Source organism: Triticum aestivum, chromosome 7D (assembly GCF_018294505.1).
Source record: "Triticum aestivum cultivar Chinese Spring chromosome 7D, IWGSC CS RefSeq v2.1, whole genome shotgun sequence".
Classification (NCBI taxonomy): Eukaryota; Viridiplantae; Streptophyta; class Magnoliopsida; order Poales; family Poaceae; genus Triticum; species Triticum aestivum.
The window spans coordinates 448,215,987-448,226,023 of record NC_057814.1 but is presented as its reverse complement, the minus strand read 5'-3'; positions in this window follow the sequence as shown (position 1 = coordinate 448,226,023).

Below are 10,037 nucleotides of genomic sequence, written 5' to 3'. Positions count from 1 at the left end.
TTTCAGTTGCTATGATTAGTAACTCGAAACAGGAGTTACAAAATGAACAAAGACTAGTTGAGGGTGAGGTGACGATGTGTGTTGGAAATGATTCCAAGGTTGATAAGATCACCATCGCATACTCCCTCTACCTTCGGGATTAGTATTGGAACTAAATAAATGTTATTTGGTGTTTGCGTTGAGCATAAATATGATTGGATCATGTTTATTGCGATACAGTTATTCATTTAAGTTAGAGAATAATTGTTGTTCTGTTTACATGAATAAAACCTTCTATGGTCTTACATACAATGTAAATGGTTTACTGAATCTCGAACACAGTGATACACATAATATTGATGCCAAAAGATGCAAAGTTAATAATGATAGTGCAACTTATTTGTGGCACTGCCGTTTAGATCATATTGATGTAAAGCGCATGAAGAAACTCCATGCTGATGGGCTTTTGGAATCACTTGATTATGAATCACTTGATGCTTGCGAACCATGCCTCATGGGCAAGATGACTAAGACTCCGTTCTCCGGAACAATGGAGCGAGCCACTGACTTATTGGAAATAATACATACTGATGTATGCGGTCCGATGAGTGTTGAGGCTCGCGCAGGTATCGTTATTTTCTGACCTTCACAGATGATTTAAGCAGATATGGGTATATCTACCTAATGAAACATAAGTCTGAAACATTTGAAAAGTTCAAAGAATTTCAGAGAGAAGTGGAAAATCATCGTAACAAGAAAATAAAATTTCTACGATCTGGTCGTGGAGGTGAATATTTGAGTTACGAGTTTGGCATTCATCTAAAACAATGTGGAATGAGTTTCACAACTCACGCCACCTGGAACACCACAGCGTAATGGTGTGTCCGAACGTCATAACCGTACTTTATTGGATATGGTATGATCTATGATGTCTCTTACCGATTTACCACTATCGTTTGGGGTTATGCATTAGAGACAACTGCATTCACATTAAATAGGGCACCATCTAATCCGTTGAGATGACACCGTATGAACTGTAGTTTAGCAAGAAACCTAAGATGTCATTTCTTAAAGTTTGGGATTGCGATGCTTATGTGAAAAAGTTTCAAACTGATAAGCTCGAACCCAAATCGGAGAAGTGCGTCTTCATAGGATACCCAAAAGAAACTATTGGGTACACCTTCTATCACAGATCCGAAGGCAAGATTTTTGTTGCTAAGAATGGATCCTTTCTAGAGAAGGAGTTTCTCTCAAAAGAAGTGGGTAGGAGGAAAGTAGAACTTGATAAGGTAGTTGTACCTTCTCCCTAATTGGAAAGTAGTTCATCACAGAAATTAGTTCCAGTGATTACTACACCAATTAGTGAGGAAGCTAATGATGATGATCATGAAACTTCGGATCAAGTTACTACCGAACCTCGTAGGTCTACCAGAGTACGATCCGCACTAGAGTGGTACGGTAATCCTGGAAGTCATGTTACTTGACCATGACGAACCTACGAACTATGAGGAAGCGATGATGAGCCCAGATTCCGCAAAATGGCTTGAGGCCTTGAAATCTGAGATAGGATCCATGTATGAGAACAAAGTGTGGACTTTGGTTGACTTACCCGATGATCGGCAAGCCATAGAGAATAAACGGATCTTCAAGAGGAAGACAGACGCTGATAGTAGTGTTACTATCTACAAAGCTTGAATTGTCGCAAAAGGTTTTCGACAAGTTCAAGGTGTTGACTATGATGAGAGTTTCTCACTCGTATCTATGCTTAAAGTCTGTCCGAATCATGTTAGCAATTGCCGCATTTTATGAAGTTTGGCAAATGGATGTCAAAACTGCATTCCTTAATGGATTTCTTAAAGAAGAGTTGTATATGATGCAACAAGAAGGTTTTGTCAATCCTAAAGGTGCTAACAAAGTGTGCAAGCTCTAGCGATCCATCTATGGACTGGTGCAAGCATCTCAGAGTTTGGAATATATGCTTTGATGAGTTGATCAAAGCATATAATTTTATACATACTTGCGGTGAAGCCTATATTTACAAGAAAGTGAGTAGGAGCTCTGTAGCATTTTTTTATATTATATGTGGATGACATATTGTTGATCGGAAATGATGTAGAATTTTCTGGAAAGCATAAAGGAGTGTTTGAAAGGAGGTTTTTCAAAGAAAGACCTCGGTGAAGCTGCTTACACATTGAGCATCAAGATCTATAGAGATACATCAAGACGGTTGATAAGATTTTTTCAATGAGTACATACCTTGACAATTTGAAGTACTTCAAAATGGAACAGTCAAAGAAGGAGTTCTTGCCTGTGTTGTGATACGTCTCTGTCGTATCTATAATTTTTTATTGTTCCATGCCAATATTATTCAACTTTCATATACTTTTGGCAACTTTTTATACTATTTTTTGGGACTAACATATTGATCCAGTGCCCAGTGCCAGTTCCTGTTTGTTGCATGTTTTATGTTTCACAGAAACCCAATATCAAACGGAATCCAAACGGGATAAAAACGGACGGAGCATTATTGTGGAATATTTGGGATTTTCAGGAGGAAGAATCAACGCGAAACGGTGCCCGAGGTGGCCAGGAGATAGGGGCGCGCCCTCCCCCCTGGGCGCGCCTGGCACTCTTCTGGGCCACCCGTAAGGAGGTTGATGCTCTTCTTTTGCCGCGAGAAAGCTAATTTTACGAGAAAAATCTGGGCGAAAGATTCATCCCAATCGGAGTTACGGATCTCCGGATATAAAAGAAACGGTGAAGGGGCAGAATCTGAGAACGCAGAAACAGAGAGATAGATCCAATCTCGGAGGGGCTCTCGCCCCTCCCAAGCCATGGGAGCCAAGGACCAGAGGGGAAACCCTTCTCCCATCTAGGGAGGAGGTCAAGGAAGAAGAAGAAGAAGGGGGGCTCTCTCCCCCTTGCTTCCGGTGGCGCCGGAGCGCTGCCGGGGGCCATTATCATCACCGCGATCTTCACCAACACCTCCATCATCTTCACCAACATATCCATCACCTTCCCCCTTCTATATTCAGCGGTCCACTCTCCCGCATCCCGCTGTACCCTCTACTTGAACATGGTGCTTTATGCTTCATATTATTTTCCAATGATGTGTTGCCATCCTATGATGTCTGAGTAGATTTTCGTTATCCTACCGGTGATTGATGAATTGCTATGATTGATTTGAGTTGCATGTTTTATTATTGGTGCTGTCCTATGGTGCTCTCCGTGTCGCGCAAGCGTGAGGGATCCCCAATGTAGGGTTTGCAATATGTTCATGATTTGCTTATGGTGGGTGGCGTGAGTGACAGAAGCACAGACCCGAGTAAGTAGGTTGTTTGCGTATGGGATAAAGGGACTTGATACTTTAATGCTATGGTTGGGTTTTACCTTAATGAATCTTTAGTAGTTGCGGATGCTTGCTAGAGTTCCAATCATAAGTGCATATGATCCAAGTAGAGAAAGTATGTTAGCTTATGCCTCTCCCTCAAATAGAATTGCAATAGTGATTATCGGTCTAGTAACGTAGTCAATTGCTTAGGGACAATTTCGCAACTCCTACCACCACTTTTCCACACTCGCTATATTTACTTTATTGTTTCTTTATCTAAACAGCCCCTACTTTTTATTTACGTGCTCTTTATTATCTTGCAAACCTATCCTATCACACCTACAAAGTACTTCTAGTTTCATACTTGTTCTAGGTAAAGCGCGCGTAGAGTTGTATCGGTGGTCGATAGAACTTGAGGGAATATTTGTTCTACCTTTAGCTCCTCGTTGGGTTCGACACTCTTACTTATCGAAAGAGGCTACAACTATCCCGTATACTTGCGGGTCATCATGTTGCAAGGTGTGAAGTTGAGTAAGACTCAAAAGCCCGACCACGACAGAAGATAAAGAGAGAATGAAAGCCATTCCCTATGCCTCAGTCATAGGTTCTATAAAGTATGCCATGCTTTGTACCAGACTTATTGTATACCCTGCCCTGAGTTTGGCAAGGGAGTACAATAGTGATCTAGGAGTAGATCACTGGACAACGTTCAAAGTTATCCTTAGTTACCTATGAGGACTAAGGAAATATTTCTCGGTTATGGAGGTGATAAAGAGTTCGTCGTAAAGAGTTACGTCGATGCAAGCTTTTACACCGGTCCGGATGACTCTAAGTCTCAATCTGGATACATATTGAAAGTGGGAGCAATTAGCTAGAGTAGCTCCATGAGCATTGTAGACATAGAATATTTGCAAAGTACATACGGCTCTGAATGTAACAGAACCATTGACTATACTTCTCTCACAAGCAAAACATGATCACACCTTAGTACTCTTTGGTGTTAATCACATAGCGATGTGAACTAGATTATTGACTCTAGTAAACCCTTTGGGTGTTGGTCACATGACGATGTGAACTATTGGTGTTAAATCACATGACGATGTGAACTAGATTATTGACTCTAGTGCAACTGGGAGACTGAAGTAAATATGCCCTAGAGGCAATAATAAAGTTGTTATTTATATTTCCTTATATCATGGTAAATATATATTATTCATGCTAGAATTGTATTAACCGGAAACTTAGTACATGTGTGAATACATAGACAAAACAGAGTGTCCCTAGTATGCCTCTACTTGACTAGCTCATTCATCAAAGATGTTTAAGTTTCCTGACCATGGACATGTGTTGTCATTTGATGAACGGGATCACATCATTAAGGGAATGATGTGATGGACAAGACCTATCCGTTAGCTTAGCATAATGATCGTTAAGTTTTATTGCTATTGCTTTCTTCGTGACTTATACATATTCCTCTGACTATGAGATTATGCAACTCCCGAATACCGGAGGAACACCTTGTGTGCTATCAAACGTCAGAACGTAACTGGGTGATTATAAATATGCTCTACAGGTGTCTCCGAAGGTGTTTGTTGGGTTGGCATAGATCAAGATTAGGATTTGTCACTCCGTGTATCGGAGAGGTATCTCTAGGCCCTCTCGGTAATGCACATCACTATAAGCCTTGCAAGCAATGTGACTAATGAGTTAGTTACGGGATGATGCATTACAGAACGAGTAAAGAGACTTGTCGGTAACGAGATTGAACTAGGTAGGAGGATACCGACGGTCGAATCTCGGGCAAGTAACATACCGATGACAAAGGGAATAACGTATGTTGCCATAAGGTTCGATCGATAAAGATCTTCGTATAATATGTAGGAACCAATATGGGCATCCAGGTTCCGCTATTGGTTATTGACCACAGAGATGTCTCGGTCATGTCTACATAGTTCTCAAACCCGTAGGGTCCGCACGCTTAATGTTTGTTGACGATATAGTATTATATGAGTTATGTATGTTGGTGACCGAATGTTGTTCGGAGTCCCGGATGAGATCACGGACATGACGAGGAGCTCCGAAATGGTCCGGAGGTAAAGATTGATATATAGGATGATATGGTTCGGCCAAGGGGTGAAGCCCACGAGGCTTTAGGTCGGTGCAAAAGGAGTTTTGCGGAGGCCTGGGGGCCAAACGCCGGAGACCCTGGCATCTGACCTTGGGCCAGACGCCGAGGCCCATGGCGTTTGGGCCAGACGCCAAGGATTGTGGCGTTTGGTCCTGGAGTCCCAGAGTCCAAGTGGGACTCTTGCCTTTCGGGCAAAACCGACTTTGAGGAGGCTTTTGCTCCAAGTTTCGACCCCAGGGCTCAACATATAAATAGAGGGGCGGGACTAGCACCAAAGACACATCAAGAAACACCAAGTCATGTGCCGGCAACCCCGTCCCCTCTAGTTTATCCTCCGTCATAGTTTTCGTAGTGCTTAGGCGAAGCCCTGCGGAGATTGTTTTTCGCCAACACCGTCACCACGCCGTCGTGCTGCCGGAACTCATCTACTACTTCGCCCCTCTTGCTGGATCAAGAAGGCGAGGACGTCGTCGAGCTGAACGTGTGCTGAACGCGGAGGTGCCGTACATTCGGTACTTGATCGGAACGGATCGTGAAGGTGTACGACTACATCAACCGCGTTGATAAACGCTTCCGCTTTCGGTCTACGAGGGTACGTAGATACACTCTCCCATCTCGTTGCTATGCATCTCCTAGATAGATCTTGCGTGATCGTAGGAAATTTTTTGAAATACTGCATTCTCCAACAAAAGGCACATCATTAAAATCGATAGGAACATTTTTACTAGCAACCAATTTCATAAGTGCATCAACTTTATCACTCAAAGTACTAATCTCTTCAACAGAATTAACCCTTTTACTAGTAGGTGCTCTCTCGGTATGCCATTGTGAATAATTTCCCATGATATTATCAAGTAATTTAGTGGCTTCACCCAAAGTAATTTCCTTAAAAGTACCACCCATAGCGGAATCTAAAAAATTTCTAGAGACAAAATTCAATCCCGCATAAAAAATTTGTATGATCATCCACAAATTTAAACCATGAGTAGGGCAATTCCTTAGCATTAATTTCATCCTTTCCCAAGATTTTGCAACATGTTCATGTTCAAGTTTCTTGAAATTCATAATTTGATTTCAAAGGGAAATAATTTTTGCGGGAGGAAAATACTTAATAATAAAAGCATCTTTGCACTTATCCCAAGAATCGATACTATTTCGTGGCAAAGATGAAACCAAATTTTTGCACGACCCGCAAAGAAAATGGAAATAATTTTAATTTCACAATATCATTGCCCACATCTTTTTTTTGCATATCACACAATTCTACGAAAGTGTTTAGATGGACGCGGAATCCTCATTAGGATTACCGGAAAATTGCTCTTTCATAACAAGATTCAATAAAGCGGCATTAATATCATAAGACTCCGCACTATCGGCGGAGGGAGAAATAGGAGTACTAATAAAATCATTATTATTAGTATTGAAAAAATCACACAACTTTGTATTTTCTTGCGACATTATGACTACGCAAACAAGATCACAAGCAAATAAAAGATCAAACAAGAAAAAGACAAATGAAAAATATTTTTGTAATTTTTTGTAAAACATTTTAGAAGTGGGGGAGATGAAAACGAGAGACAAATAAAGTAATTGCAAGAAGATGAAAGTTTATGCGTAGGTACTTGATAAATGTTGATGATGTCTCCCCGGCAACGGCGCTAGAAATTCTTCATGCTACTTGTGAGCTGCGTTGGGATTTCCTCAAAGAGGGGAGGATGATGCAGTACAATAGAGATAAGTATTTCTCTCAGTTATGAGACCAAGGTTATCAATCCAGCAGGAGCACCAAGCAACACTATCTAAACAGCACCTCCACACAAATAACAAATACTTCCAACCCAACGCGTAAAGGGGTTGTCAATCCCTCAACGGTTACGAGCAAGATTAAATGGTATAGTTTTTGATAGATAGATCAAACTAAAATACAAAATAAAAGAAATAAAAGAAATTGCAGCAAGGTATTTTTAGGATTTTTATATGATAAAAGATAGACTCGGGGGGCCATAGTTTTCACTAGAGACTTCTCTCGAGAAAATAGCATACGGTGGGTAGACAAATTACTGTTGAGCAATTGATAGAAAAGCAGATAATTATGACGATATCCAAGGCAATGATCAAACATATAGGCATCACGTCCAAGATTAGTAGACCGAAACGATTCTGAATCTACTACTATTACTCCACACATCGACCGCTATCCAACATGCATGTGGTGTATTAAGTTCATGGAAAAACGGAGTAATGCATTAAGCAAGATGACATGATGTAGACAAGATAAACTCACGTTTTAACAAACCCCATCTTTTTACCCTTAATAGCAACGATACATACGTGTCATGTCCCCTTCTGTCACTGGGATTGAGCACTGCAAGATCGAACCCATCACAAAGCACCTCTTCCCATGGCAAGATAAATCAATCTAGTTGGCCAAACCAAACCAATAAATCGGAGAAGAAATACGAAGCTATCTTAATCATGCATTAAAGAGTTCAGAGAAAACTCAAATAATATTCATGGAGATCTGATCATAAACTCACAATTCATCGGATCTCAACAAACACACCGGAAAAAGTCGTTACATCAAATAGATCTCCAAGAACAACAAGGAGAACATTGTATTGAGAAACATCGAGAGAAGAGGTCATCTAGCTACTAACTATGGACCCGTATGTCTGTGGTAAACTACTCACGCTTCATCGGAGGGGCAACAAGGTTGATGAAGAACCCTTCCATGACCGATCCTCCCTCCGGCGAAGTACCGGAGAAGGCCTCCAGATGGGATCTCTCGAGAACAAAGGCTTGCGGCGGCGAAAAAAGTATATCGTGGACTCCCCCGAGGGTTTTCTGATTTTTGGGTATTTATAGAGGCGGAGTTAGGTCAAACGGAGCCACATGGGCCCCACCACCCATCAGGGCGCACCTGCCCCCTGGGCGCGCCCTGGTGGGTAGTGGGCCCATGCTCCCACGTCTGGTCTTCTCCCGAAGCTTCTAGTGTCCCTTATGTACAGAAAAAAATCTCCAAAAATTTTCGTGGCATTTGGACTCCATTTGGTATTGATATTATGCAAAACCAAAAACAAGCAAAAAAACAGCAACTGGCACTGGGCACTGAGTTAATAGGTTTGTCCGGAAAAATGATATAATGTTGCTTGTAAATGTATATAAAACATCCAAGATTGATAATATAATAGAATGGAACAATCAAAAATTATAGATACGTTGGAATCGTATCAACCTTCTCCGGGTGCTCCCTCTCTCTGGCCTCGTGGAGCCCTTGAGCTTCATATGCCGCGATCGCATGCGGCATCCCTGGGCGATCGCATGCGGCTCGGACTCCTCGTCCTCCGCCGGGACCATGCCGGCCTCGGTATCTCCCTCGCCGGCTTCGTCGCCGGCCTCGGCGTCTTCATCGCCGGCCTTCACACCGGCCTCGCCCTCGCTGGCTCGGGAGGAGTCGGCCTCTGCAGGACCGTCGACACCCCCATCGTCATCCCCGACCGGGCCACACTGGCGCATCTTCGGCCGGTCCCTTGGCGCCTCTGTGCCCGCGTCCAGCGGCCTCACCGGAGGCCTCTCCCGAGGCCACGTCGCCACTGGTTGCGGCCCCTCATCGTCGCGGCCCTCCCCCGCCCCCTCCACCGACTTGTTTGTACTTGATCGGGAGGTTAGTCTAATATTGTGTTTAGTGTTGGCTTTGCACGTGGCTAGGCTCCATGATCTTGCCTCAAGCATATTTTTTTGGGTCTCCTTTGTGTATTATGTTTCTAGGGGAATCATATGTATGCCTAGCTTCCTCCTTATGCGACTGGTCAACTACAACAGCCGTTGGAGGAGGGCAAGGTTTTCCTCGTAAAAAAGTTCCTCTGCTGCCCGGCACAACTAGTGTTTAGGCCCGTCGAAAACCCATATATGCTGCAATTAACAAGGTTTAGTATGGTCGTTCTGCAGTCCGGTCTGGTGTTCTTCTATTTGCGAGGAGACGGTTGTGAAGACTGTTAAGGAAATGATTGGTCTCGGCACTTTTGAGAATGAGGTACCCTTGCTGTGTTTTCTAGGTGTAATGTTGTTACTGTTTTCTTCTGGAGCGCCTGTCTTAATTACATGTTTATCTTTTTTATGCGACACAAGCAGTTTATTTGCACTGTCAGAGTTCTAATCCTAGGTGTTGATCAGCGCTAGTGGTTCCTTTCTTGTGCTCTATGTTGCAAGGGTGTTGTCCACCTGGTAGACATCGGAACTCATGAAAGTTAATACATCCAGCAGGGCAAAAAGGTGTGTGTCTCTTCATTGTGTGACGCACCAATGCTCTTTTTTTTTTACCTCAATAAGTCCTAAACGTTCGGAATTTAAGTATGTCATTCCGAACATTTTTTGATGACAACTTTAGTTACTGCGAGGTGGCAACTTTAGTTCTTAACACATGGCAATTTTGTTTCAGTTCGATTTTTTGTCAAAAAATTGCCATGTTTGTCAACATCGCCTTAACTAAAGTTACCATGAAAAGTATTCGGATTAGCATGCTTAAAAATCGAACATTTAGGATTTATCTACTCCGTTTTTTTTTTTTTGCAAAATGACGCACCAATGCTCTTGTTCGCA